General features: G+C 34.5%; 1 long non-coding RNA gene across 1 annotated transcript in view; it reads right to left on the minus strand.

Moving 5' to 3' along the window:
* Window positions 1-1,065, minus strand: part of LOC137640184 (uncharacterized) — a 66,999-nt gene extending 65,934 nt beyond the window's left edge. The window contains exon 1 of the long non-coding RNA XR_011044314.1: window positions 954-1,065. This is a non-coding gene — a long non-coding RNA (uncharacterized lncRNA). The remainder of the gene's footprint in view (window positions 1-953) is intronic.
* Window positions 1,066-9,494: the final 8,429 nt, after the last annotated feature.

A 9,494-nucleotide genomic window follows, 5' to 3' on the forward strand; every position in this document is an offset into this window, starting at 1 on the left:
AAACTTTCAATATAGGACAAACTGTTTTTCCTACAGCTAATTGTGTGTTTTCAATGCATTTTACCTTAAATTCAGTCATAAGTAATCAGGTTTTTTCCTGTTCTCTCCCACCCAAAGCCCTGGGTTCCTACCAGTATCTGTTGCAAAGGGGGGGGGGGGATAACAAGAGAGAGACTTATTTGCGGCAGAAATAATGGTCAAATTTGTTAACAGCACACTATTTACAGCAGGAAAAGTTGTTTTTTTCCTATTAGAAATATTGTCCCGCGTTAAACTATAATTTTACACTCAAATTATTTATCCCTCTTTCAAAGCGAAAATATTAGTCGGAAAAATTTATTTTCCCTTCGATTCTCCTGTTAAACAAGGAGACTTCATCAAGTGACACATTTTTACAGGCAATTTATGCTACAAAGCAATGCATCCCATTATAATGCTTCTTATTTGAGTCTACTTCTGTACATTGCTTGTTTATCCTAAAATAAAAAGTCTGGATAATCTAATTTGTAAAACTAAATACAAAACACAAAGACAGAAAATACCACAATTCTCGGGAAGGTTTCGTGATCGCAGACCCCTAACAAAAGTCATACCACTGGTGGTGTTGACTACAGCACACCTTAACAGGTTTCCATTTTGAGACGACGCAAAATTAAAATTAGATGAAATGGACCTTTAAATCCACGTGGAAGTTAAATCCAAGCTTAGCTATGCCGACCAACAAGCCTAAGCGAGAATAAGCTATTTATCACTAGTACAAAAACATGTTCTGTTCTAAATCACGGCGTCGAAGACATATATTGACCTCTTAATCTTGAACGTCATCTTAGATCCTTATCTTGGGCAGAACTGTTAACTTCATACTGTAAAAGGTCCCATAGAGGCGAACAAAAAAATGCATTGATTATACTAACAATATGATAGAGAAACATTAAAAGAGTAATACAACTTACTTTAAATGATATTGCATCGAAACAACGCCATTAATCCTCAATACGACCAACGTCGGGGTGGTTGGAATTGGGGAAAAGAGATTTCAGCTCAGGACTCAGATTCAGTATTGTCTTCATTCTGTCAGTTAAAGAAAACGGATTAGGTATTAGGCCAGACTTCGATAAATCTGTATTTGGTTCCGAATTTAGCCTTTTCACTAATTCAAAATACACTAAGATATGAAATTGCTTGAGAATATTTTAATTTTATTTAGATTCTACCAATAATTTTTACCCATAAGACCATGAAATAACGTCCTTTTTATATATATTTTTAAATGTATGACAAAATGCTCTATTTGGCTTTAAATCTCTTTTGAAATAATCATGAGTTTCAAGAAAATGTGGATAATTGCTAAATTAATACCAAAATGTTACGAAAAGACCTTTTTATACTATAATAAGCAACAAACGCTAGAAACATCACCTTTATATGCAAGCTAGATTTAGCGAAATTGACCAATAATAACTGTACTCTAAGTAACAGTAAGTGTCTTTGTAGCCAGAGTTTGCAATACTGTATCCATAAAACAAAGATAGTATAAGGAAGACCTGCGAGTCATTGGAATTCTGTGAGTATTTTCCTTGTTAGTAGGGCAAGTCGACAACAGGTGGCGATGATCAGTTCGGTCATTTGTTTACCCAAGGACTTGAGAAATACTAAAAATGTGTGCTTATATGGATTACGTTTATCAATAATGTACTGCTGAATACTTATAAAATACGTATATTATTATAGAAAACGCACATTTTGGCGAAAAGTATATCCACAGTAGTGTAAATTGAAAATCTAATTTAAATTAAATATAGTTGTGATACGTCTGTACCTCTTTTTGGTAAATTTTAGTTGGTCGTCTTGTCAATAGATGGAACTGATCATATTTGCTACAGCGCACGTTTTTTTTTCCGGTTTTCCCTTTGCTATTTTTGTATAATGCAACCACAACATTGCTTCTTTCTGAAGAAAGAGTATGTGAAAACAAAATCCTCGTTTAGAAAGATATTTGGAGGCTCATTTTCCTTGTATTTGTATACAGAACATCAGTCCAATTAATTTCTGATAAAGTAAACTTTAAACTGAATCTATTAAAGCATATAATTATTAATAGCGTTCATGAAATTCATTCCTAATAGAATCCTGATGCTTACTTATGGAATAAAAACAATCTGCGAAGAACATAATTATTAGATTAACACAAAATTAAACAACCTATCTTTTTTTTTAATACATAGTTTAGCATTTTTTAATTATACCAAATATTTTAAAATATGATATACAGTAGTTAATATCTGGAATAAAAACACTAAATGAAAGTAGCGTATCTACATAAAAAAAAATTAATCGCTAAAATTGCCGTTACAGGAGATAAAGGAGTGGAATGACGAAATGTAGATTGTCTTTTTACACTAATTTTTCCATTTTTCTTTTATATTGCAGATTTTATGTTTGTTAGCATACACTATGTACTAAGTCATCGATAGAGAAGAGAACAGTTGATTAAAAAAAATCTAATTATCAACAGACAGAAGCACATATAGTGTTAGTTGCATACATGCAGATAACAACTTTAATTCTTGTTTGGAGAGGACATTCCAAGTAAATGGTAAAATTATCTTCGTAACATGATGTCCGATTCTGTTGTTCTCTAGGTTGAAAATTCCGTGATAGAATGTTATGAGTCGAATTGAAGCTTCGTTAATCCTACGCCGAAGTAATACCTTGCCCTTCAGGATTTAAATCCCTCATTAAAAGCACCATGCAGGCGACCATCTCAAGAAATGAGTCATGAGAGGAGTAGGAGGGAATAAATGCGTGTATTTTCTGTTCACAAACTTGGGATAACAAATTGTCCAATTAGAGAATAACACATAGCAAATTGACTAGAAGGGGGGACCTTTTTTTCCGGGCCAGACGGTTTGAATTCGGCTAAATTTGAATCGGCCACCTGGGCCTTGGCAACACTGAGAGCTGGGAACGCAAAGGTTCAATGGTGCTATTGTCTTTCACCAAAGCGTTTATTACCTGAGGTAATGCGAGAGTATTTCCACTTGAAAGATAACCTCGGGTTACATGAAATGTAAACAAATCGCCTAAACTTTCTTCCTACCAAATGCGGTGATTAAAATTTGATCAATTTTGAACTTTTTTATTTTAATTATTATGCCTTACGTTATGATTATGTATATTTACTCATATTTATCTAGAATCGTCTCCTAGTGCTAAACATGACTTATCAATGGGGCCTATAGTCCCTTACTTTAAGCCAGTCGTTGGCGTTCCCCTACATATGGTAGATCATTAAAGACAAGGAAGCCTCACAAGGTCCCTTGTTCCAATTAATGCATCAAATTACTTAATCAGTAAGCAATCTTTACTAAATAATTTTGGTCTCGTGACATAGTTAAGTTTAGACTGTCTATAACCAAGGCTCATTTATTAGCCTATACAGGCCTTACAATTAACTGGGTTGTCCCAATAGGAAAGAGTTTTAGCTTACAGTTAGTTTCAGGTTTTAAAGGTAACTCATGAATGGCAGAAACAAGGGAAAGTGGTATAGAGAGTAGGGCAATACCCTAGAGACTGACAATATATAAATAAAATCAGCGCCCAAACATCTCCACACAAGCTAGGACCAGGTAATGGCTGCTGATGATTCAGCAGGTAGACCTTAAGGCTCTATCAAACCCACCTTTCTTAACTCAAGAGGGTGGTGAGGTTATAGACACTACAAGAAACTTTTGAGTAGGACTCAAACACCAGTCCGACGATTCCCGGCAGGGACAGTTCCATTAGAAACTCCAATAAAGGAGCAACTTTCATTAAAATCAGATATGGGGCAATTAGTTTATATGTCACCTGGATTAATTACAGCAAGGCCTCTTTACTGTCAATACACAGCATATTGGGCACTATTATCATTATCAAGGGGTCTTTGCAACAACTCTTTCGCCTAGTGGGACAATTACATGTGGCCTTTGAATTTTTGTTCTGACTTCTTTACTTTCCATATTGCTGTTTGACTTCAATTGATATTAACCTATAGGACTCACAGATTTTACCATCTCCCCTCTCACCGTGGTGCTAAACAGTCTCCCAGATCCCATTACTAAGCCATGTGGCCCAAATTCCACATGAAGAGATGAATGGCGTAATTCTGCTATGCACAGCAAATGTGTTCTTATAATAGCGATAAAAAATTCTGTAGGCCTATTGGTGTTTTGAAAACATGAAAATGAGCATTTCCAGAGATCAAGTGATTAAGCAAAATAACTAGTTGCCTTGATGACTTGTGCCCTTTTTATCCTCAATCAATTACAGAGCAGTAGTTAGTATGAAGAGTAATAGATATTTACATCAAGTAGCAGGGCAAAGCCCATCAAGGATGACCCAGGAAACTAAGGAGAAGAAGCAAAGTAAAACTAATTTATTGTCAAACAAGTACAGTATAGGGAAATGAGACTTTGAACTGTCTGGCATTTTGTTTACCACAGTAGGCTAATCTTTACCTGGTTAAATTTTCCATTAGAATATATCCTTTCTAAAGCTTAATAATATGATAAATTTTGTATCAATTGTATCTGGAGGCAACAGAAAATCTTAATGAACAATGTCTTTCTGCTCAGGTTTTCACTTACACAAAAGCTTTCCTTACCATTGTCACACGATGTCGTTACCATAGTGACGAATGTTTATGTGCAGTACATTTCACTGAGTATCTCAGCATCAAAGATATTCCGAATTGTCTTTCCATCACTGCAAAATTGGAAGGCTTATTTTCTCTCTTGTTAGATGTCAAGTGCTAATTACAAATCTCCAACAAGGTACAGTATACGGAAACTGGGCTTGCATTTATAGACAATCAATGGAGTTAAGTGATATCCAAGAAATAACGATGCTATATTAAACTATTAAATGGATTAATTTTAGATTATTAATTAGGCCTGCCATAAAAAATCAGAAATTATTATATAAATTATTTTTAAACAGATTTTACAAGTCAACTGTTTTTTAAAAATAAAAAAAAAAAATGGAGACAAAATAGTGGCCCAGTAATGTCATGAATTGCAAAACATTGTTACTTGCTAGTCTTGTGAAGTGGAAATCACTAATTTCTAAGCATTGAAAATAAATACAATTTGAGCATTGCCTAATCAAAACAGTGAGTGATACAGTATAGTGTCAAGAAATATAAATGATGATGGTGCAGCCTTAAGAAGATGAAAATCTAATCAATTTCATACCATTACATGTAAAATAGTGAAATAAAAAGCACGCTCTTTGATATTTTTGCAAAAGCTGTGCAGGCAGGACAGTATTCTAAAAAGAAAAAAAAATGACCCTGCAAAGTTGCAATGGAAATGTTTTTTTTATTTTTTTTTCTGCTACGGTTGATAATTTGTATGTCAGCAGACGTAGGAAGTCCTTTGCATTTTTTTTGCACCTGTTAGCACTGGCATTATACGAATAACATGACATGCAAAAAGATAGGCTGGTTCTCCTGCATCTGAGCAACGATCAGGTGAGGGGCGCTCAACAATATTATCCTCCAACAGCTGGCAGATCACTTATTACTTTAATTAGGGAATCTAACTGTAAATTACATCTGACTTATATACTAAAAGCATATTAAGAGTTACAATTAATAACACATTCACATTTGGATATTCTTTATCAATTCATTTTTGCCAACGGTTATGTAAGTGGATGATCAACTTGGTTGAGTAACAAGAACATTGAGTGTGGTGGAAATGCCCCCTAAATCTTGATGAAGTCACAGGAAGCAGGGTGACGGATAGGGTTTAAGGCGATAGACAGAATGTCATTTTGGCTTTTACTCCTGATGCCAGGTGGATGATCTTACTGGAATTGGTATGGACAGGCAGGGGTCACTTATCTTAGTTAGACACTGCGCATCACAAGGAATTGGCTACCCCCAGCTGCTTTGGCTAGGTTTTCCGACTCCACCTGGCCACCCCCCCCCCCCCTTTTTTTTTTTTTTTTTTTTAACTTGCTGGATCCGTGCTTGATGATTACAACATTAAAAATAAGAGCAGAAGGAAAGGAAAAGGCTAGTCAGTGTACGAGCATCTAGTGCAATCCCCGTTACTGACAGTATTGTGTGGCTAGCTTTACCTTGGGTGCTCTTGCATTTCTGGAGGGTTGACTAGTACCCAACCAACAAAAATAATATCCATATAATGAGCTATGATGCCACGCCAATTTAATCACTTAAAAATCTAACAGAGTGGATAACCTTTTTGGAATGACTTCTGCAACGAGTTGTGGACCTTTGGTTGATTTAGAAGGCTAAGCTATAGGATAAAGAACATCTATACATTGAAAATTTTTGAAAATTATAATTTGCTTGGATATTTGCACTAAAATTACTTTTAGCTTAATCTAACCTACCAGTAGCAACTCGTGGCTGAAATCAATGGAGGTGCTGCTCCAAAAGAATTGTAACCTTTGTTTTGATATTGTGTGGAAAGAAACTAAGTTATAAAAAAATGTATTCATTAACTTGATAAAATCCTAAAAGAACAAAGCAAGAAAGAATTTTACTTACTACAACCTAAATTGTTACTGTTCAAGATTAATTTTTATTGTTTTGATTTGAACAAAGATATATTTTCTCTTTAATTTCTGGATAACAATTAAGGAATGTTTACCTTTATTGAAAGCGCTGCAATTGTATTTAGTCTTTCTGAATTCATAGTGTTTTAGAAAGTTTTTATTGTTTTCTGTGTTGAAAAGGAGCATTATGCCTCTATTCTAGTCATGGGAATTGTGAAGAAAACCGAAAAAATGTAAAAGAAACTAAAATGAATCAAATAGAATAGCTGGAAGTAGGATTATAATATAATTCTATATTTTATTACATTCAAGAATATTGTACACATTTTTCTAGCACAACGCCTGTAAAATAACTACCCTCCAAAGACACGCCAAAGTCAGCACTAAGGGAAAGACCAATTCGACAATGCTGAGTGCTCTCTCTCTCTCTCTCTCTCTCTCTCTCTCTCTCTCTCTCTCTCTCTCTGACCGTGGATCATACTTGAGTGTAGCTTCCTGTGTGCATGCCCACAACAGCCAAACGCCCCACAGCTGAAATATTTTTATTATTTTTTTTCTTTTTTTTTTCTTTTTTTGTATAAAGTGAAGGATGGCTACTGACATTAAACTTAAGTATTATATATCGTACATGTATAAAGAAAAAAAATCATTATATAGAATATTATCAATAATATCAATTAAAAATAAGGGTTGCTGCAGTTCCACAGTACCTATCACGAGCCGCCACTGCTATCTATATGCACTTTATTATGTCGCATCATAAGTTACCTAAACCATCAGAATTCATAAAATTTATTCTACATAAATTTGCAAACTAATTAATGAAACTGACAAGCTAGGGAAGGAACTCATTTGAAAATTAGTAAAGTAATAAATTGTGTGTCGTAAATCATAAAAATAACTTCATAATATAAAATTCTAGATCATAATGAACATTTGGATAAAAAAAAAAACTAATAGCTGGAGAAATCGCATCATCGTGCCTGTATATGAGTAATGGGGGATATACACGACTACTCAAACTAAAGAGGGATAAAATTGATATCTTATACTATGAAGATCTATAAATGAATTATGGAGGGCAGAATAAGAAATGAAACAACAGTAACTGAAGAAAAATATGGATTTTTGCCAGAAAAGGGCACAGTAGATGCAATTTTTGCATTGAATCAATCAATGGAAAAAAATATGCGGAAAGACAAAGGAAACTACATTTGGCTTCTATTGATTTGGAGAAGACAAATTCGGGTACCTAGGAAAGTAGTGCGGAGATTTATGAGTGAAGGGTGTTTCAGAAATAAAATAAGTAAAAATAGTCCAGGATATGTATTCAGAGGTTCCCACTCAAGTGAAGAGCATTGTGGGAACAACAGGGATGTTTAGGGTTTGAGTTTTTTACATCAGGGTTCTACTTTATCCTTACATCTTTCATCTTGTGATGGATTTTATTGCAGCAGATGTCAAGAGAGGATGCCTCTTAGAATATGCTGATTTCTGGTGATGGTTTTGATCAACCTGATTAGAGGAGTGGAAATGAAACTGTGGATGTAGAGAAAATAGCTGGAAGATCGAGATTTAAGGATACATAGGGCCAAGATAATATCTATCGATGGAAGAAGGAAAACAGGGTGCTGTCAAAATGGACGGGGATACCATCATGCAGTTAACATGTCCAAGTAACTTGGGTTTTGTGTGATGGATAATGGGAGGCATAAAATCAGAAATTAACCACAGGATATAGCGTGCTTGGATGAACTGGAGATCATCGGGAATATTCTGATAAGAGGGCTAGGCCAAATGTAAAAGGATAATTTTTCCTATAAAAGTGTACTTAGACCAGCATTGGTGCATGGAGCTGAAACTTGGCCAATAAAGAAGACTCAAGAAAGGAAGCTAGAAGTTAGAAATAAAGATGTTATAATGAATGTGCGGAGTCACGAGAAGGGACAGGATCAGGAATGAGTATATTAGAAGTGGTTGAAATAGTTCAACTTATTTTAATTTGAAGCTTTATTTCTATTAAATTATAGAAAGTTAATCAGTCTTTGGAAATTGGTATGTTTATAATTTTTGAGCCATTACTAAAGCATCTCAGTTAAAACTATAGTTAAAATGGTTTTGAAATTCCACAATTTTCCCTTGCGATAAACTATAAAAAAAAAACCTTTGATTCTGAACTCTATAAATTATAACAGGAATTGGAAAAACTTGCTTCGTAACTTTTAAAGCAATTATCCAATTGCATGACTATTTTAGATCAAACTCCATTAGCTAATTCAGTGGCATAGTTTATCATGGGTTCATTCCAATGATTTCTGAGGCTCTATCCACGTGGGTAATTTTAAGGCGACGCCAGAACCGTAGAACAATGTTTTGTATAAGTTTTTTTTTTTCTTTCTTTTTTTCGCACTATTATCGGAATAACGTGAGCCGTGCTTATTGGTGTTAAAGATTGGGTAAAATATTTTATTAAATTGATTGTTGAACGTACGACAGTTTCTCAACAATGCCAATGATATACCATTTCTGTATTTGTATATGTTTAAACATGTCCAAAATTTATTAGTCCAGCGGGAAAACTTCAAACATTTATAGTTATATAAACTTTAAACACTCCTTCAGTCTTTAGAATGTCAGGGCCGATGCTAATAGAGCACTAAATGCAAAAAAAATCTAACTAACTCTGGAATTAATATTATTGAAGACGAGTGGATAAAAAACTAGTACTTCTTCGCAGTCAACAGACTAGAAATACGACGAATTAGCAGGTCGCGTCTTATTTTACTTTAAGGGCTGCTTATCCGGTCCTGTACAACAGGGGGACCCTACTCTCTACAGGACCTCAACAGTCATTTAATGATCATGCGGGAGCATTTAACATTTCACATAGCGTATTGCTCGCTTACTGTTAAATCTTCACTATCAAA

Source organism: Palaemon carinicauda, chromosome 4 (genome assembly GCF_036898095.1).
Source record: "Palaemon carinicauda isolate YSFRI2023 chromosome 4, ASM3689809v2, whole genome shotgun sequence".
Classification (NCBI taxonomy): Eukaryota; Metazoa; Arthropoda; class Malacostraca; order Decapoda; family Palaemonidae; genus Palaemon; species Palaemon carinicauda.